Here is a 23,299-nt window from a genome sequence, read left to right as displayed (position 1 = left end):
TCAATTTTTAAACTATCTGAATATTTTGGAAAATATTAAAATTAGATAAAATTTATATAAATAAATAATTATCTAAATAAATTTTGGACTAACAAAACCTTGGAAATTATTAAATAAATTCTTATAATTAGCTAAAATACCAATTACCATCTACATATTAATTTATGTTAATATTTTCTTAGGAAACTAAATTTTCTTGGAATATCGTGTTCACGGCACTACATCTAAATTTTCTCGCATCCATTCACGAAAACCATTCGTCAATCGCACTTTAAGGTGAGTGTTACGACCGTACTTTTATATATTTTTTTTTGGGGGGGGGGGTATACATGTACTACTTGAAATATATATTATATATACTTCCTAAATGCTTTTTTATACGAACAACATCATTATTTTTATGCAATATAAATCACACAAAAAATATTATTTATTACTTTACTATTCACAGTATGGAGAATCAGTTTTGAAGGGCCACATAGGATTGTTGGATTTCAGAACAACATAAATGCCAAAATGATTCTTCCCTCTGGTGTTTCATGTCTGGCCCTCGTTTGTACATGGTAGTACGTATACCAAATAATATTTATCATACAAAATATACATGAAATATCATTGTTTTGTATAAATACATTACTAGTTTGAGAAATAATTGTTCAAATGCTTATATGTTAAGTAAAGAAAATCATTTTAAAACATCAATATTTACATATGTTATGATGTTAAAATAATACAACAAACAAAAATAACATAAACATTTTGACTACAAATGTGCTATGATTGTATAGACGGTTATCAATTTGGTAGTTTCAATATACCTCATACATACTCACAAATATATAGGTTTATATATTTATACAAATTATGGAACTTGTATCTTAGGCTCATACATGTGCTTGTGTACACTAGCCTGAGATTTATCAACTGTTTAAACAAGTATCGTACACGTTTAAGTTTACGCTTATCAAATATACTTGTTGTTTATCCGTTTATCCGTATCTGTGGTTGTTAAGTACAACGTTGGGAGATAAATTTATCCGTATATACGTATGTCTGTTTATCTGTTATCCATACAACTTTGTCACTATAAACTTTAAATAGATTTCATTATCTAGAAAGCACAGTTTAGATTTTTATCTTTATTAGACATTTCCAAACACAATTTTACTTACAACAAAGGCAATACTTTTTAGATCATATTGAAAGTATCATTATTTTAGAAAACCTGTGACCCTCACCAACCTTAGTGTTGACCCTCAAACTTACATGTATTCTCAGTAGATCATTAGACAAGCATTCAAAAAGACGATTGGTCATGGATTACAGACGACCTAGTTATCTAGCTTTTATTATTTGCTTACATATTTAAGGCAACTATTCTGTTATTATTATCTGTAAGAACCCTGTATTCAAACTTAATGATGGAATAAAAATGTTGTTTTGATATATATTGAGTTTATTTATGATCCATTAACTTAGTCACACTCTCAACATGTTTCGCCTTGGCCAAGGTGTGACAGAATAATATCAGAAATCGGCTATAGAGAACTTGTATCCTCGAAAGAGGAAATACAACTATAGCAACAAGATCATAATAAAAGTTTTATTATTAATTACACTAATCTGGTTTGAAGGGACACATATGGTTGTTGGATTTCAGAACAGTTTAATAGTCAAAATGGTCATGACCTCCGGTGGTTCATGTCCGACCCTCGTCCGTGCTCTATAGTTGGAAAGTACAAAAAAAATTAGTAATACTACACACCCCCACCAACCATAATATACAAGAGTTTATATACACTCTGACCTATGATGAGAACACTTAATAAAATTCTAAACATCCCTTCAAGTAAAACTACCAACTCAAACCTTTAGGTCAAACGCCTCAATTAAAGGTTAGTACCGTACATAAGCCAAACTACAAATAAACTTGGAACGCGCCCCTATGTTATTTGTGGTCGGGCTAGTGCACAACCAACCTTGAGCAAGGAGTTTGACAAACTACAATGTTTTAGAGTTTTAGCGATTGAAGAATGTTCTCTAGATTCGTTGCAGCAACCTAGTACCTTAGAATCCATATATACATTTTAAAACACTAATACATTTCAAAATAATTAGCAATTAAGATCCCCTTCTAACATTCGGAAATCTAGAGAATTTCTGAACCAATCACTTTTCCCCTGTCATTTGAAAATCGGTAGGATTTCAGGAATCATACTCACTCTTTGATTTGGAAATCTATGGGATGATAGGAATAGATTATACTAATACACTATCATGCAATACAATTCCTACATGCTTGTTTATGATTAAGTACTATAAACAATATAATTATGTCTTTTCTAAACATGAAGGACAATGCCTATACGAAAGGAACCACGAGTTCGTCCCCCACCAACTCCTCGAGGGAACTGTAGGAAAGTCCTGCAAGTAACTCAAACCTAAGTAGAAACTCTGAACCATGAAGAAAATACTAATGTTGTTGGATTTTGAGCATTCTAACACTCCTAAGGTGTACATGCAACCCCAAATACCTTGGATCTATGTTTTCTCTATTATACATGCAAACTGGAACTTTCCAAAGTATTACCCTTACTAGCATACAACGGAGTATAAACAACATGAAATACAAGTCAGAAGACATAACTTTTGTTGTAGTTCAGAGCCTTGGAGCTTTAAGAGCTTAATGCCCCAAGTGTTGCACCTCAAATGGACTCACATAACACCACAAACAATTGGAATAACTTGAGAGAAGAACACTTTCACTTCATGAAATCGGCTAGCCCTCCTTACCAAAACCTAAGTCACATTTCATGAGCTATGAGGCTTCTTATATAGTGTGTACATTAGGGTTACACCATGTAACTCATGACTTTCCACATTCCTCATGATCCATGGGTTTTAACCTCCATGGAATATCCATGGGTCACCACATGGGTTTAGCCCAACATGAAGAACTATGGATCATAATCCCACTTTATAAGAATGAATGATTTACCAAATCAATCCTTATTTATTTAATTAGTCTCTTTTGATCACAAAATTAATTTCAAACTAATTCTTTATCAATACTAATTAAATAATATGATTTCATATTAATATATTAGAACTTATAATATATTAATAAATCATAAATATCCTATTCTCACAAAAGTCTATCCAAATTGTTCTGATGCCATGCAACAGAAATGGACCATGCTACTCTCGGGTCAAGTACATACCAATAATAGTTATGGACTTAGACAACTAAGCCAATAGTCTCCCATTTGGATAAGTCTAATAACTATTATTACAAGCATGATTCCAACCTGACTAGCAATCATAAATCTTAAAAGCCATTGTCGAACTCTAATCTAGAATGGAGGAATATATGATCCCTTATCTAATGGACACGTCATTGACTAGATTAGAGTTCGATAGTGGCTTTTAAGAGCTACGATTGCTAGTCGGGTTGGAGTCATGCTTGTAATAATAGTTATTAGACTTATCCAAGTGGGAGACTGTTAGATTAGGTGTCTACGCCCATAACTATTATTGGTATGTACTTGACCCGAGAGTAGCATGGTCTATTTGGGTTGCATGGCATCGGAACAATTTGGATAGACTTTTCTGAGAAGAGGATATTTATGATTTATTAATATATTATAAGTTCTAATATATTAATATGAAATCATATTATTTAATTAGTATTGATCAAGAATTAGTTTGAAATTAATTTTGTGATCAAAAGAGACTAATTAAATAAATGAGGATTGATTTGGTAAATCATTCATTCTTATAAAGTGGGCTTATGATCCATAGTTCTTCAAGTTAGGCTAAACCCACATGGGTTTTGAGGATTCTAACACTCCTAAGGTGTACATGTCTTTATGTTAGACATTATGAATCATATGTTAGACATTATGAATCGTATCCCGTATGCTTCGGGTATAGGATCGATTGCATATAGCATATGCAATCGATCCTATACTCGAAGCATATGTGATACGATTCATAATGTCTAACATAAAGACATGATACTTGATTAGTCTTTTGCTATAATATTTTTATTTTCCATGTTCTCATAATTTTGGTTATGAAGAGGGATGCTGTAATCATAATCAAATTTTGAGAATGTAATTAACATTTTCATATATAGAATCCGTATGTTGAACCATTCCCACATAACATTCATATATATATATATATATATATATATATATATATATATATATATATATATATATATATATATATATATATATATATATATATATTTGACTGAATGTGATAAAAATCTCAATCTAAGATTTTATAATTGAAATGAAGTATAATTTCCTCTCCCTTAGTTATAGCAAAACGACTTTTCAAACTGTGCAACTTGCAAATTGAAACTTTTGTTTTCTATAATTAACATTGCTAACTTGCAACATTCACCATAATTGATTATCCTCCCACTAGCATAATAATTAGTATCTTACTAGCATAATGATTATGCTCCCACTAGCTTTGACTTGTACTCAAAAATCAGTTGGACTTCTAGAAATCAACACTTTGTTGACTTTCTTACCAAAGTTCAGATTTCTGATATGAGATGCTTTGATAAGATTTTATATAGGCTTCTCAAACTCATACACCTTTCCTTAGATAGCTCACATGTGTGTCTTAACTATTCAGAACTTACAACAATAAGTTCTAAATGTTTAGACCCTTTGCCATTTCTCACAATTCGAATTATGAAAGGGGATAACGTAATCATAATCAAATTTGAGAATGCAAATATCAAAACTGCTATCTCCTTAAAATCTACTTAGTGAAAGCGTTTCCTCACCATCATTTTCATGAATCGGAGAGAAACCTCATGACATTTAGATTTTATGGTGTATGTGTTCCTATCCATGTGAATTTGTCATAACCATAATCACAAGACAAGGTTAGTGACAAATCCAAACTCATATGGACTGAACTTGTTCAATCTTAATTTCTTGCCACCTGGCAGCACAAGCGTCTACCATTGTTTCCAAGCAGTTATGCAAACAACTAAGAACTCATAGAACTCACATGCATAGTCAACTTTAACTGGAATGGGCACAAAAATAAGATTATGTCAACACGATAGGTTATAAACCTCACGTCATGTGCTTGTGATAAACAATAGGTTTACTCTTGATTAGTTCTTGAAACTTTCAAGATCTTTAAGACTCCTACTGACCTCTTGACATATAAGATTCACTTTTTCAAGGAACGTTACTTGAAAAACAAATATTCAAAACTTAGTGCAGATTCTTATCAAGACAAACACCTCACAAAATTAGCCTTAGTTGGTCTTTTTTTATCCAAAACATCATAACTTACCAATTTCAAATGTACAAGAGTAAAAAAACTTTTACTCTACATATGATAAGTATTTTAAACCTTTGTTAAGATTATGTCACTCTAGGTTACAATCTTGGAGTAAGACTCTAAGACTTGTTTATTTGGAACGAAGTATGACTCGTCTTCTTGATTGAACCATTTCAACAATTTATGAATCCTTTTCTTAGTGCACTAAGATGACCTTAGCAGATCAATTGTGATATGGTTTTCCATAGCCATTAATATGATCATAAAACACTATATTAAAGTACTCTCCCATCTTTTCAGATTGGTGAAACTTTTATCTTTCTGCCTAATTTGATTCTTCACATTCGTTATGCCTTACATTGGACCTTTTCCAATGCTTCAGAATTATACTTAAACTTGTAAGCATAACCAGGTTTACAAAACTTTAGTAAATCATGAAGAATGGTCTTATCGATCCTTGTGGTGGATCTTGACCAGTGCACTCCCAGTGTACCTGATCCCCTATTCCTTCACTTGATTCACATATACATGTGAACAAGGAATCAGTATTAATTTACCAAAAGATGAAAATTCTCATTCATCAAACAATACAACTTGCATGATTCCAATTTTCTGTCCAATTGAAACTTGTGTGATGAGAATCTTTCCTTATTTGAAAAATAGTCGACATCACCACAAACGAAATAATCAAATTCATATTGCTAACACATAAATAGACAAACATCAATTTTCATAAAGCCATTGCAAGGAGATATAATAAAATAAAGCGAAATTTTATTTATTTATAAAATGCGAATTTTTTTTCCTTACAATGCAATTAAAGACTATGTTATTAAGTATTTCCTAGCAATCTATCATAACTCCTAAGCAGCAGCTCAAAAATCCGATCTTCGAACTATGCTATTGAAATCCATCTTCGAGATTAGATTCAACATACTCTTCCTTTAAGCTTCCTTCCCTTTGCAGGACCCTACAAAACATCAAAATGCAACCTTGTCACATCATGTATTAAGAATCAACAATTAGGAATATAATAGAGTTAGACAGTAGACTTACCTGACGCAGAGTCAAACTTTTCGATTCTACCTTTTTTCAGATCTTTCAGGTAGTCAGGGCAGCTTCACAACCATTGCTCCTTCCCTTGGCAACAAAACATATGGACTCTTTAGGAATGGTACACGGGACAATCTCAGACTTAGCCTTTCTCTTTCCCTTGGAAAGAGAAATCTTTTTTGGACTTCTAATGTTTCCATTGTCAATGTCCATGGAAGTTTGGGGAGTAGATCTTCCAATCAAATGTGCTTTCCCAGTGCGCCAAATCATTGTTGATTCAGCAGCAACAAGCAAATAGGTAAGATCAACAAGGGTCATTTTGTGGTCTATCATATAATAGTCCTTAATGCACTCACTATATGACTCAGGAAGTCATTGAAGAACCCAATCAACAACCAACTTCCTTGAGACCTCAACACACAATACTCTCAGCCTATCAATATGTGACTTCATCTCTAAGACGTGAGTATGCACAGGCATTCATCTTGATGTTTCATTGCAAGTAGGGTTTGAGTGACCTTGATTTTTTTCAAGTCTTTGGATTTGTGGGTTAGGGAGAATTATTGGAGGAGGTGGAGGAAGTGAAGTATGACTTCCACGATCTAACCTCGGGACATCATCTTCAAGAGGAAAGCTTGTTCCATAAGATTTGGGAAGACCATAGTTGTCTGAACTAGACATCTACAATGGGAGAAATTCAAGTTAGTTGATTTAAGTCCTTAATATAAGACCCAAATGAAATATTAAGGCTATGACCCAACACAATATTTTACAATTTGGAAGAGGGATGCTGTAATCCAAACTGCAAAATATTTGAAGGTAGGTAAATGACGATTTACCAATTTCCACCACAAAAAACGAAAAAAGAGTTTTAGGTTTTAAGTGAATTGAAACTCCTAGATCCTTTGAGATTCATTGAACAGTTCAATGGCATGTTTAAATATCGATTATTCCCTTCAAGTTTGTGACTAGGATGTCTAGGATCACATACAAGGTATGAATAACCATGCAAATTAGCTTGGTACACCCAATGTTACAACCACCTAATCAATGTGCCGGTTAACCAGACATGCTCCATTGATCAAAGATTAACATCAAGATACCCTTTGCCACACACTGTCAGTTCAGATTAGTGTGTCGGTTAACCACACACGCTCCACTAACGGCTTAACAATGTGCAAAGTGCAATTTCATGGATTAGCACCATATTCACATTTTCCGAAGTAAATAATATTGGGAATTTATAAGTGTTTAGTTACTTTATATTTACCATTACACTTTTAATGAAGGGAGAATTAGAGTCATATCCTACCCGTTCGGCTAACGACCCTCCACCAGTCAAGGAAGCGATGGGTGAGAGTGGACACCCATTACACTGCCATTTTATAGGCAGTAACCTTATACCCTCCTTATAGACCATCTTCGTGAATGAGGCCTACTAGCGGTAAGACTGACTTTGTTCTTATACATATATATAAATATTAAACCTATAATATTATGATATTATAAGGGTTGAATTTTAAAATTTAAAATTCTAGGGTTTGGAACTAAATGCTTCAAAAGTTAGACTTTTACATTTAAAAATTCCAAAACTTGAGGGAAAGTTTTATAACTTCCAAAACCTTTTGGAATCCATAACTTATGAGTTTAATATAGGTTTAAATGAAAAGCCACTTGAAAATCCATAACTTGAAGACAAGTTATTAAGTTCATAAAACCATTTATGGGAAAAAGACGCTTCAAGTTCATAACCTATGACCTTAATGATTTCTTTAAAAGAAAACTTTTCATTTCCCATAACTTGAGGATAAGTTATGGAATTCATTAAAATCATTTAGATCAAAATTCTAACAAGAAAAACGAACAATTTGTCAATGATCTAAATTAAACTCATAAGAATAAGACAATTCACATCAAACAAATTTCATGTAATTAGCTTAACCATATAAACAAATACAAAACATGAAAATTTGACAATGATCTTTTAAATTGGATTAGCATGATCATTACTGCATCAAAAATAGGTTTATAAGTTCAAAAACAGCTTAGAGTAATGATCCTAGTCCAATTCTAGCCAAAAATCTTGAAAATCTGCATTCTGGGGCACCAACTCGTCGAGTGTATGAGCCAACTCGGTGAGTTGGATGAATTTATGCATGGACTCGGCGAGTCCACTATCCAAAACAGTAGAAAATCGATTTTAAAGCATTTCCAAGCAAGTAGCATCAAGTATAATTGAAAACAAGCCTAGGCTCTGATACCATTGTTGGGTTTTGAGCATTCTAACACTCCTAAGGTGTACATGCAACCGTAAATACCTTGGATCCATATTTTCTCTATTATACATGCAAACTTGAACTTTCCAAGGTATTACCCTAACTAGTATACAATGGAGTATAAACATGAAATACAAGTTAGAAGACATACCTTATGTTGTAGTTGGAAGCCTTGGAGCTTTAACAACTTAGTGCCCCAAGTGTTGCACCTCAAATGGAATCACACAACACCACCAACAATTGGAATAACTTGAGAGAAGAACACTTGCACTTCATGAAATCAGCTAGTCGTCCTTACCAAAACATAGGTCACATTTCATGAGCTATAAGGCTTCTTATATAGTGTGCACATTAGGGTTACACCATGTAACTTAGGACTTTCCACATTCCTCATGATCGATGGGTTTTAACCTCCATGGAATATCCATGGGTCACCACATGGGTTTAGCCCAACATGAAGAACTGTGGATCATAAGCCCACTTTATAAGAATGAATGATTTACCAAATCAATCCCCATTTATTTAATTAGTCTCTTTTGATCACAAAATTAATTCCAAACTAATTCTTCATCAATACTAATTAAATAATATGATTTCATATTAATATATTAGAACTTATAATATATTAACAAATCATAAATATCCTCTTCTCACAAGAGTCTATCCAACTTGTTCCGATGCTATGCAACCCAAATGGACCATGCTACTCTCGGGTCAAGTACATACCAATAATAGTTATGGGCTTAGACACCTAATACACCAAATGCAACTAATGTAAACCCAACATTCCAAATGGACCAAACCATGATGCAAAGCATGCTTGTTAAAGGAGTTGCTAGATCCTTGGCAACATATGAGGCAGCCCGACACAGAAACACTTGGAATAGTGGAAGTGACACTCTAGATATTCACCAAAACAACCCTAGATTTTGTTCTTACAAGGAATTCAGGGGCTGCGAAACTTGCTTCTTCTACAACACTGAAGGAGCTGTTGATCTATCCCATTGGACAGAAAAGAATTATGTAGTTTTTCACATCAATGTGTGCCCCAATGACTGTCGAGTCAAGTACACTACCTGCATGCTTATGGACTCTGCCTTAACTTGGTGGAATAACCATGCAAATTCCATGGGAATCGTGGAAGCTTATGTCATGGGTTGGAACCACTGAAACAGATGATCATCATAGAATACTTCCCCCAACAGGAAATCCAGGCTCTAGAATAAGATCTTCAAAACCTAACCATGCAAGGATCTGAGATAGCTTCCTACACCTCCCGATTCAATGACCTTGCTAGCCTTTTCCTAGGAATGGTACCCTCGGAAGATAAGAATATTGAGAGATACATATAGGGACTAGCATCACCGGTTCAAGGTCTGGTTACTGCATCCGGACTATCCACTTTTGATAATGCTAAGCAATTGGTCTATCAATTGACTGAGTAGTCTATCCATCAGGGTACGATAGCTCTACTAATAGAAAAGAATCATGCAAGAAGTACCAAAAAAAGTTTCATGGGAAATCAAAGGGCGACTTCAAGCATCACAAAACTGAACCGGAACCTATGGTTGTCTATGCCGCAACTACCAACACTCCCACCCCAGCTAAGTCCTATATTGGGACTTTACCTCGCTGTACAGAGTGCAACTTCCATCATGTCAGAAATTACATATAGATAATCTGCAACAAGTGTAACATGAGAGGTCACATCTCGAGGTACTATAGAAAGACCCCAACCACTATGGCAGGAGGAAGTTGTAACTGTTTTGAATGGAATCAACCAGGGCATTTTAGGAAGTACTGCCCGAAACTAAAGAATCTGTTGGGTGGCAATGAAAGGGTACCTATGATCACTGATAGAGATGCTCTCCAAGAACCACCTGTGGTTATTGGTATGTTTCATATCAACAATGTTTAGGCTTCGGTATTAATTGATATTGGTGCCGATAAGAGCTTTATCAACCATATGTTTTGAAACACGACAAAACATAAATTCTGTGAATTTAATGAAACTTACACAGTAGATATGACAATAAACCAAATAGAAAGTACTTTAGAAATACTCATCAATTACCTTCTCACCCTGAATAATCACATTATTCATATAGAAACTAAGGACCCTTGTTGGTAATCTATGCTTGTTAAGTCTATACGTTACGATTGTATATAATTAGGATTCTATAGAGTTAGGGTTTATGACTACGCATTACTTCATGTTCCATATTTGGTTGTGGGCTTACAGTAGAATCACTTATTCAATCATCTATTCGATCTTGATTATAAACGACATGTATACAGAAGGTGATTATAGAAGGACCAGGCAGGGATCATGTACCACGAAAATACATTACTGTTTTATCGATGCCCTGTGTACTGTCGGTACGAAATCAATTTTGCAATGAAATTTCCTTTAACAGGGAGATAATGTGACATCCCGAAATTTAGGGCAAAAATTATAGCCGACCAATTCACCGTGAATCTCGTGATAATCTGACTTATTGAGTTTTAGTGAATCTAAAGTAAAATGAATAATGTTATTTCAATTCTTATATGATGCAGATGATACCTTACTTCCAGATGTGTAAAGTGTAAACCGAATCAAACTGCTTAAACGACAACGCTAATTAATGCATTTGAAAAACTAAAATTTTGCATTAAGCAGTTCTGAGAAAAACAAACATTAAAATATTATAATACATGTTCCCTATTTCTGAAAATATAAAGAATGTTCAAAACAGAGTTCGTATGCAAAACATATGGCAGTTTTAAGAAAACAGATAGTAAAACACAGTTTTTTATTTTATCGCGTAAAACCAAATCTATCTATTGAGGCACTTACGCTTTGTCGACGGGATTTCCAAGAACATATTTGGAATCAAACTGTAGTCTATTATTTAATTTCACACTCGAAATATTTTAAAAAAAATACATTTACAAAAGTCGCGAAAGCTGACGATGCGAGCCGTTAAGACGCGAAACTTCAAACGCAATTTCTTGGAGTTCCGTAACTCCAAAAATTAGTCTGTTTGATGTTCCAGAATCCTTGAATTAAAATCTATCTAACGGTACTTTCAAAAAAAATTCTCAATCCACGGATACCGACGCACCAGGTTTTGTGTGTTTTTGGGCATTTAATGGGGGTATAACCCCATGTGGGACCCACATATGATTTTAGAAGCTTCACCACGTTTTTCTTCTCCCCCTCTCTTTTTCTTTGTGTATAAGCTTCACCAAAAGGTACAAGAATGAGTTGGAAGCTTGACACTTCAAATCTTGTGTGTGTGCATTCTTGGCTATAAAAGGACCCATATCACCTCAACAATCCCATCTTGCATCTCTAAAGCTCTCATTCTATCTCACTCTCCCCCGCTCACAATTACAACAACAACACCATCACTCTACACCACAAAACCACCACAAATCACCAGAACTCCACTATTCCTCCACCACGAAGCTCACTTACATGAATATATTTTGATGAGGAAAATCTTATTGTTGTTTTTTTTTTCATATTTAAATCAAAATTCTCTTTAAAGACATGAACATTTTTTGTGAGCAAAATATATTTATATACTACTGTGATATCCCTTATTTTCCAGAATCATATTTTTTTTTCTTTACGCTTTAAAAAATCATAATATCGTGGTTTGTAGAAAATTTGAGTATATTAAAACATTTTGAATACAAATGATTGAATCAAACTAAGGATACCATAATCAATATAGTAAATAATGTATAGCGTAAAGACCTAACGGTCTTGAATAGTATTATAGGTCTTCTCTTCAATCACTCAGCATCATATTCAAGCCTTCAACAGTCTTTATACTGCTACATGTGATGCATATAAATTGAGTGGGTCGGGTTGGGAAACCTAGAGAGATACATTGGGTTTTCAATCCCATAATGTTATTATGATATTATCTATAATCAGTAACCTTCAAAACCAACTGTTATACAACAACACATGTTGTTATGATATTATCTATACTCAGTAACCTTCAAAACCAAATGTTATACATCAACCCATCATAAAATCTATAATACTTTTTAACCTTAGTTACCTATCTCGTTGATCCTCACATATTGATCCTAATACAATGATCTTATGACATCTATCCTGATGGATCACTATAAGCAACGAGTTGGCTATATTGCTTCATGGATTCCTTTGTAGCAAGCGTTAGTTACTAAAGGCAACCATGAGGGGGGGGGGGGGGGTCAAACACATCAATGAACATACAATCCTTGTGGATTGATATGATTCATTAATACAACAATACATTTATGTCAATGGTGGTCATCTATACTCCACTAGATGAGTTAGACATACATGTTGATAGACTGATATAGACTCACCCTTTCCAACTGCCTAGATGACATATCTGTTGAGGGTCTAATACAAATTCAACATTTTCGACTATTTAAAAAGAAAAAGAGGGGGAATACAGATATAGTCCTCTTGTATGGATTCGTACCCCATAAAACATCATTACCATAGAATATAGTTCTACTCTTCATTCTCATCTGACACACACCCTTATTATTATGCTACCCAATATCCAAACTTAATTGAACTAAGCACCTCTTTTGGGTAATAGTATATATCAAGATTACAAAACTTGTAATCAACCTCAATACAAAATTTTCATTTCTATGTATTATCTTTGCAATACAAGGTATAATTAACACTCTCTCAACTTAACTTGAACTTAATGTCCTTGACAAACCTTACTTTGTAACTACACTAGTTCACTATTCATCTTCAATACTGTCTTCATGATATCATCCCAATGTAGAGTATTACTATACTACTATTTAACTTATTTGGATCTAAACATCCCTTATATGTGTTAGTTTAGAAATTAGACTCAACTATAATTTATGTAATCAATGTAACGCCCTGTTCTAAATCGTTTTCCTAATTTGGGATTGTAGCTTGAAGATGGGCAGTCGTAAGGTTTAGGGCCTTTGGAAAAAGGGATATCTAGACCTATTTAGGTGCGGATAATGTAATTGAGGTGATTCGGGAATTTGATTGTGTCTTTGAGCTAAGGGGTAAATCGGTAAAGTGGCATTTCGAGCTCTTTATGAATTTTGGATTTTCGTTCGGGAGGTTTTGAGGTGAGGATAAGTTGATAGATGTGTAGAGCTTCTCTCCACCTTTCCATGGATATAAAAAACGTAAAAAAAAAAGTTAAAACGAAGAAGTTATGGCCTTCGAAAGTTTCGTGGTTTTCAGGCTTAGCCGAGTACGCGGGGTGTACACAATGATTATGCGGGGAGTAGTAGTGAAGAAGGTAGTACGCGGGTCATACCTTGGAGTACGTTGGGCATACTGACCAGGATGATTGTGAATGTTCTTCGGAGTACGTTGGGTGTACCATATGTACGTTGGGCATACGCCAATCAAATCAGAACCCTATTTTAGGGTTTTGGACCCTATTTAAGCTACTTATCTCATAACCTATGTACGTTTTCGACCCTTATCCCCCATTTGTGTGATTTTGGAGCTTGGATGGCCATTAGAGGAGTATTTTGGTCTTTTGAAAAAGGTGTTCATTCTTGAAGACTCATTGAAGAAGATAGAGCTTTTAGATACACAAGTACACCAGCTTTTGGCTCTCATTTGAGGTATAAAGTCTTAAACTTGGTGGTCATTTCGTTAGATCTCTTATGTTGTGTTTTTGGACCTTTTTGGTCCCAAGGATGAAACTTTATGGGTCGAATCTGATTCTTACGCTTAGGGTTGCCACCCTTTCCATAGTGAAAGTCTTAATCGGTTCATGTATGAGTTAAGGTCCCTTTCATGGAAGTAAAATGCCATATTTGGATTTTGGGCTTGTTTGGGGCATGTAAAGTCACCAAGTCAGTGACGTTATTTGGGACTTAGATCTGAGTTTGCGACCTAAAGTCTTCAAGTATTAAGTACTTAAGGATTTTGTGCATAAGTTGTTTGTACGCTGGGCGTAGTATGTTGTACGCTGCATGTACATCCCTTTGCCCAGTACACTAAGCGTACAGAAGAGGTATGCTGGGCGTACGCTCTAAGGAAGGCTTGGGCCTTAGCGGACTTCGGACCTTTGGGCCCTAATGCTTTTGGGCTTGGATTTGCTGGTTGTTGAGCCTGGATGTATCTTTGGGGCAATATTGGAATAATTGGGTCTGTTGGGCCTTGTGGCCCAATATAGAAATGGACTTCGTATTTATAGGCCTTGGTTTGGGCCATGTCTTGGATTAGGTTGATGTGGGCCTTCATGGGCCAATTAGAAATACGGTTATAGACTAAGGAAAGTTATTGGGCTTGAGGTAAGGCCCATGTGAAGGGTTTGGCCTAATATGGAAAATTGGGCCATACGTTGGGCTTTGGTCCATTTGTTGACTATTGTGCCTTTGGAGTGTGAGTTGGACCTTGGGCTTGGAACCTAATTATTAATTTGGTGTTGTTTGATGTTGACAGTTCGGGAATCTGTCAACCAACAACTGGAGTTTTATCCGCGGGACTTCAGTAGCGCTAGGTGAGTTCTCCTCACTATATCACAAGGTCTACGGCACCAAGGTCGGCCCTTTTCGGATTTGTGTATGGGTTATTGCATGTTATACTTATTGATTTTCATCCTGGTATTTAGGATGGTGATATGCTTAGTGACCTGGTAGGTCGGTATCCTGGTATATAGGATAATGATATGTTAGTGACCGGTGAGGTCTATATCATGGTTATAGGATGTTGTTATGCTATTTGATCTGTTAGATCGGTTTGACTGTTATGAATGCTAGTGTATGATATTTATGTGCACATATCTGTTTGATTGGGGGTTGGATTGAGGCGGTCTTGCTTTGTGCTGAAGACCAACATACCTGGGGCGGTCCGGATAGGCTGTAGGCCCTACGAGGCGGTCCAGTCATGCGGAAGGCCCAGTGAGCATTCCAAATAAGCTGTAGGCCCTACGAGGCGGTCCAGTCATGCCGAAGGCCCAGTGAGCGTTCCAGATAGGTTGTAGGCTCTACGAGGCGGTCCAGTCATGTCGAAGGCTCGGGAACGGTCCAGATAGGTTGTAGGCCCTGCGAGGCGGTCCAGTCATGCTGAAGGCTCATTATGCATACTGTTTGTTATTACATTGTTTGTTTTGTATATGTTGGTATTTTGGGGGTAACTCACTAAGCCTTCGAGCTTACATTTATCGATTATTGATTCAGGTATAGCGGATGACTGCGGGAAGGCGAAGGCATGACCGTATACTTCCTCATATTTAGGTTTGGAATTCTGGGATACTCTGATATGGAAGTATTTTGAAAACGATTTGTAATAACTTAATGATTTTTAGTGTTTTGAAAAATTCAAATTGGGCATGAATTTTATGGATGTTACAATCAACTTCCAATACCAGCTCAATTAGTTATCCAAATTTAGTGTATATATACTTATCACAGAGTATTAGGTAATTAATACACATCAGTCTTCTCAGTAATGGTACTTCTATTAAGATTATCATGTATTATATATACATCTTAACACATATATAATTGTATCTGGTTCACATAGTGTATGTCATCAAATATACATTTAACACATATTCCATGTAATAAGAATTTAATTCACATATAAACTTTCAACATATATTTAATACCTTAAATAAATACTTTTATTAAAACCATGTTCATGAACGTAACTATGCACTCACTTGGTTGAGGTGGATCCATGAGAAAGCTAGCTCCTCGGCTAATACTTCGATTTATCTCTTTTAAACAACCTAAATATGAATATTACTACATCTTAGTATTCGTTCGTATTTATAAGTGTTTTACAACTATTTACCAGATTCCTCAACAATCCCAAGGAATACTGAAAGTTAAATCAAATAAGGAATAACCAGGTAAGATCATACCAGAGGTAGGATCCGTTTAGTTTACAAAGTATATTGTTTAGAAAATCCAATTTAAACACCTCACTAAATCTAGCCTAGACAACACTCTCGTAAGTAGATCAATCTATATTTGAAAAGAATCATTGATAAATCTTATTTATAAATTCAAAATAATGACTATGAATATAGATATAAGTTGCACTTAAAGCGTAGTAAATGCAACTTAACTTACAGAGTTTTTCTGTCGAAAACCCGGAAGTCGCGGATAGGACTTCGACTCTAAAAGCTCTATTTCTCTAGGCTCTCTGATTGGCTCAAAGAATTGATAAAGTAGTCGGTAACTTAGGAGTATCTGGGCTAGAGGTGCGGAAAAGTTTCCCGGTTGATTTGGGTGAAAATTATGTGAAAAATGAAGAAAATCACATCTATTTATAGACGTTCTGTAATGTCCGAAAAATTCATAGTAAATTTTAATTTTAAAAGCACATAGACCATACAAATGAAACACATCATGAATACCTGCCAAATCTTCAGGCAATTCTAAGCGGTATGCTTGCTTTCCAATTCTCTGGATGATTTTGAAAGGACCAACAAATCTAGGGCTTAGTTTTCCTTTCTTCCCAAATCGCATAATGCCTTTCCACGGGGATACTTTTAGCATTACGAAATCACCCACTTGGAATTCTATGGGTCGTCTTCTCTTTTCTGTATAGGACTTCTGTCGATCCTGGGCCGCCTTCTTTCTTTCTCGTACGATTTGAATTTTGTCGGTGGTGTCTTGAATCATTTCATGGCCTCCAAGGATCTTCTGTCCTATGTCTCGCCACCATAATGGAGTACGACACTTGCGACCATATAATGCTTCATATGGTGGCATTTTGATTGAAGCGTGGCAACTATTATTGTACGAGAATTCGACAAGAGGTAAGTATTTATCTCAGTTACCACCGAACTCCAAGATACATGCACGAAACATATCTTCTACTGTTTGGATTGTTATCTCCGTCTGAACATCTGTCTGGGGGTGATAAGCTGTGCTGAGAGCAACTCGAGATCCTTATTCACGTTGAATACTCGCCCAAAAGTGAGAAGCGAAGCGTGTATCACGATCGGAAATGATCTTTAGTGGCACACCATGTCATGCCACAATTTCATCCAAGTATACCTGTGCGTATTTCTCCATTGGATTCGTTTCACGCATGGCAAGAAAATGAGCGCTTTTAGTCAGGCGGTCGACAATTACCTAAATGCTATCATGCTGTCTAGCAGTCTTTCGCAATTTGGTAATGAAATCCATGGACAGTTCTTCCCATTTCCATACAAGAACACTAAGACTTTCTGGGGTTCCATAAGGCTTTTGGTGCTCTGCTTTAACTTGTAATCATACTAAGCATGCCTGTACATATCTTCCAATGTCTCTCTTTAATCTAGGACACCAATAATTAGCTCTTACATCATAGTACATTTTACTTGTACCAGGATGGATTGACAATTTAGATTTATGGGCTTCATCTAAAATCTTCTGTCTCAATCCACCAATCTTTGGAATCCACAACCGATTCTTGAATACTTTTAATCCTCACGGATCATCAAGTAAAGCATCATTATAGTGTATCATCCCTTCTTTATTCACATTTTTTGGATTTAGGGCCTCTTCTTGCTATTTCTCTAATTCATCTAAAATGGTGAATTTTACTGTAGTATGAGTAATATCATAACACATACTATTGCGATATACCTTTCTGTTAAGTGCATCGGCAACTACGTTGGCTTTTCCAGGATGATATAGGATTTCACAATCATAATCTTTGATCAGCTCCATGGCTCTTTTTTGTCTCATATTCAAAGTTTGCTGACTGTATATATGTACTTGAGACTTTTGTGGTCGGTAAATAATTGGCATTTTGTACCAAAAAGATAATGCCTCCAAAGTTTTAGGGAAAATACCACTACAGTGAGTTCGAGATCATGAGTAGGATAATCCTTTTCATAATCTTTCAATTGTCTTGAGGTGTTACACCCCCAAACCAGAACGGCGGAAACGTTCGGGGGCGGAGGACGTCATATTCAGTATCATAACAGTTCATAGAAAGGAAAGTACACACCACCATACGTATATAAAGGTTTAAAAATGTTTACATCATTGTATTCTTTACATGTTCAAAAGATAAATGCATAAACATCTTTCAAAAGAAATAATTAACGCCAGTGCGTTAATCTCCAAAAGTTGATTTCCAAACCTGTTTAACGGTTCCCTGAGAATACAAGTTAATTCAAAGAAAAAGTGTCAACAATTAAGTTGGTGAGTTCATAAGTGATTTAGAAACATTGAATGCCATTCCAAAATGAGTGTATAATTTCCAAGAAAATCCCTTATTTTCTTATAAAAGTATGTAGTGCATGAGGGTATTTGTGTTGAAAAATGTAGATAGTTGAACCAAGAAAATCCCTTATTTTCCTAATAGTTGTTTGTTTAATGTCCAAGACTAACAATTGGAAGCAATCCACATGCTTTAGAAGATTTTAAACATAGATTTATATAATAAACCTATCAGAAGATTTCAGTTTGTTGGAAAATGAATAACTGTAGTAGCTTCTCATTCATCAGTCAAAAGTACTATAATAGTTGTGTATCCGATGAGTTTTATAACCATACTAAACATAATATGCCTGTAGCGACGTTCTTCAGGCGTCGTAGCGTTATGACAAACTGTCACCCCAAAGGAAGGACTGTAGCTAACAGTCAGGGCGCGGGATCATGACTTCCCGTATAGATCTATACACATTTGACACGGTCTCCGAACGGGAGACTCTGGTTATAGACAGGACTTGTAGCGATACCTTTTAACAAAAAGGCAGTATTTGAAGATGTACACGTCTCATGGATTCTCAACTAAGTCTGTATTAAAGTAATAGTTTTGTGTGCAAAGTTTATCCTTTTTCACAATGTTTGACAAAGCATAAATCTTAAGTTTTTAGAATGTATAAAACGGTTTAGCAACGAAGGATACTTTGGAATTACTAAATACTTTGTATAAATCTAGTGCATGCGAAGTATGACAAGAGTTTTCACATAGTAGTACTAAATCACAAGTGATTCATTTGATAATGACGAGTACAATGAAATTTTATGAAATACACGATAATAACCGAATGTTTACTTGTATTCCTCCCCTAAAAGAGTATAAAAGCATTTAAAATGTATTTAAAGTGTGTTTGAAGGGAATATGAACTCACTTGAAAGTTTGAAGATAGCGAGATGGAAAACCGGGCAGAGTTTCGTCTCGGGAAACGGATTTTTCTCGGGATTCTCAGGAATCTCGGGAGTAAAATCGATCTTCGAGACCTGAGCAAAAAGATCAGGGCTTCGGGGTAGTGCGGGCACGGAAAATGAGGCAAAACGCAAGAAAATAGAGAGAGAATGAGCAAAATTCTCGGGAACCCTCGCATTTCTATTTATAGGAGTGCTGAACCGCCTCGGTACGCGGGGCGTACGCGTATGTCATGCATGACCGAGTCCTCGACTGCCTCGGCTTCGGATGGGATGGAAAGGGGGTAGCTTCGCATAGGGGCGACGTGGACGGACCGAGACCAAGGCCCTCGCATACGCGGGGCGTACGAGACTACGCAGCGCATAACTCGGATGAGGACGCTGACTCCTCCTTCGGATATTACCAGATTTTTGAATTAAATTTATATATAATTTATTTAATAAACTTCAAAAAATCATATCTCCTTCATACGAACTCCGTTTTCGATGGTCTTTATATCCACGTGTAGGTGAGACTATGCTCTACAACTTTCGTTTAGACTCCGTTGGCAAATTATGAAATTATTTTTATTATTTATTTATAAAATATCGTGATTAAGGAATTTCTTTAAAAATTCATAACTCCTTTATCTGACGCCGGTTATTGCCAGACTTTTTACCGCTGAAATACCATTGTCGAGACCTTCGATTCTCGTTTAGGTCATTCCGGCCAAAAGTCGCTCGACCTCCGATTCGAGTTTTTAGTTGTCTGCTGCTAAGCCGAACTTGGAAAAAATCTTAACTTCAATATACGAAGCCGGATTTTGGGCATTCTTTTTACGTGCGATCCCGGTTTAATGATATTAAACATAGTAGGAATTTAAATAGATACTTTTTGGTCATTTTATTATCGAAGTTAATTTTATTAACTCCAAGGTGGTTACAATACTTGACTTTTTAGGTCATTACAAAGAGTTGAAATATCGGGTTGTTACATGAGGCATAGGGTATCACTTTGCCACGTTGCATCAACACACAACCGAGTCCCAATCTTGAAGCATCGCTATACACGGAGAAATCATCATCACCTTCTGGGAGTGATAAGATTGGAGCATGAGTCAAAAGATCTTTTAGAGTTGAGAAGGATTTTTCTTGGGCTTCACCCCATTTGAACTTCACTTCCTTCCATGTAAGACTCGTGAGAGGTACGGCTATACGAGAAAAGTCTTTAATGAATCTATGGTAGTATCCCACGAGACCCAAGAAACTACGAATTTAGGAAGCATTATGGGGCACTTCCCAATTTTGAATGACTTCAATTTTGATAGGATCTACGGATACACCGTCACTAGAAATAACATGGCCGAGAAATTGAATTTGGAGAAGCCAAAATTCACATTTTGAGAATTTAGCATATAGTTTCTCCTTTCGAAGAAGTTCCAATACCACACGAATATGAATGGCATGATCAGCTTCAGACTTGGAATATATTAGAATATCGTCAATGAATACGATGACTGATTTATCGAGCATTGGGCGGCATACCCGATTCATCATATCCATGAATATAGCAGGAGCATTTGTTAAACCAAATGGCATAACAAGGAATTCATAATGCCCATATCGAGTACGAAAAGCAGTCTTCGGTACATCCTGCTCGTGAAATTTCAACTGATGATAGCCAGATCTTAAATCAATCTTTGAGAAATAGCTAACACCCTAAATTTGATCGAACAAATCGTCGATGCAAGGTAGTGGGTACTTGTTCTTGATAGTCACCTTATTCAACTCACGATAATCAATGCACATCCGCATCGATCCATCTTTCTTCTTGAAAAACAGTACCAGAACACCCCAGGGAGAGGTACTCGGTCGAATGAAACCCTTGTCAAGTAGTTCTTGTAGTTGAAGCATCATTTCTTTCATTTCAGCTGGTGCAAGACGATAAGGAGCAGCACCAGGCACAAGGTCAATTCAGAATTCTACTTGCCTATCCGGAGGAAGGCCAGGGAAGTCATCGGGGAAAACATCAGGATATTTGATAACAACAAGAATATCATTTACAATTTTCTTCTCCTCATTTGAGACATTAATTGTGTAGGCCAGATAAATAGAACATCCTTTCGATATGAATTTACGAGCTTTAAGGAAAGAGATTATTTTTATGAGTCTTTGTTTTCCGTAGACATAGATAGGATTCTCCCCTTCAATAGGAATGCGTACTATCTTTTCATAACACAAGAGTTATGCGTGGTTCTTTGATAACCAATCCATGTCGAGAATAATATCAAAATTGAGCAAGGAGATAGGGATTAGGTTAGCAAGAAAAGTATAACCTTCAATTTCTATAACACAATCCCTATAGACTTTATCATCAAGTAATGATATACTTCCCGCAGTATCTACGTGAAATGGTTGCGCGAGTACAAAGCAAGCAATTTGAAAGGAATTCACAAATTCATAAGACACAAAAGAATCTGAGGCACCATAATCAAATAAGATGTGAGCAGGTCTACAGTTGACAAGAAATGTACCCGTCACAACATTCGGGTCCTCGCGTGCCTCCTCTGAGGTAATCTGGAATGCACGACCCTTAGCTTTTAGCACCTCCTCCTTTTTAGTTGGAGTACCCTTTGATTGTTGAACAAGGACTTGACTTCTCACTGGTTGTTGAACAGAAGATTGACTTCCCGTTATCTGACTAGTAAGAGTAGGACAAAAACGCTTCTTGTGGCCAATAATACCACATGCTTAGCATGTAACATCCTTTCTTGGGCAAGCTGGCTTTATATGACCCTTTTCTCCGCATGCATAACAGACAATGGATTCCTTGTCTATTTTGCATTGGCCCGAATAATTCCTTCCACAAATACGACATGAAGGCAATTGCACAGAAAAAGATTGTGATCTACAGCGTCCACGAGAGACACTTTGAGTTTGAACTGGATTACCAGGTTCAGTTTGAACGGATTGAGCTGGTAGAAAAGAAGGAACAGTAACAGTTCTTTCAGTACGTGGATGCTTCGGAGCAGTAACAGTGGCACCACGTATTTCTAAGTCATGCTCACGTCTTCGAGCATATTCAACGGCTTTATCGAATGACAGAACTTCTCGATTGGCAATGAAATCATGGATTTCGTGTCGTATTCCCTCCATGAATAACTGAATTTTCTCGTCTTCAGTTGGAATATACTTTGTAGCAAACCTTGCCCTATGATTAAATTGAGTTCCATACTCATTCACAGTCATTCCTCCTTGTTTAAGCTCGAGGAATTCCTTCTCCAATCTCCTCCTCACGTCTAGAGGACAATACTTCTCTAACAAACGAGTTTTAAACATTTCCCAGGCTAAATTCTCCTGGTCAAACCCGTTGAGAGCTTCATATGTTGCTTCCCACCAGAGAAATACGAAACACTTTCTCTGTGTTCTGGATCTAAGTAAGAACAATAATGAGATTGAGAACACCGGAAAACTCTGTAGCACCACTACTCTTGAAATCTTTGAATGAGGGACGCTTCACCTCTCCTTTTGAAGAT

This window comes from Lactuca sativa, chromosome 9, assembly GCF_002870075.4.
Source record: "Lactuca sativa cultivar Salinas chromosome 9, Lsat_Salinas_v11, whole genome shotgun sequence".
Lineage (NCBI taxonomy): Eukaryota > Viridiplantae > Streptophyta > Magnoliopsida > Asterales > Asteraceae > Lactuca > Lactuca sativa.
This window is presented reverse-complemented; position numbering follows the sequence as displayed.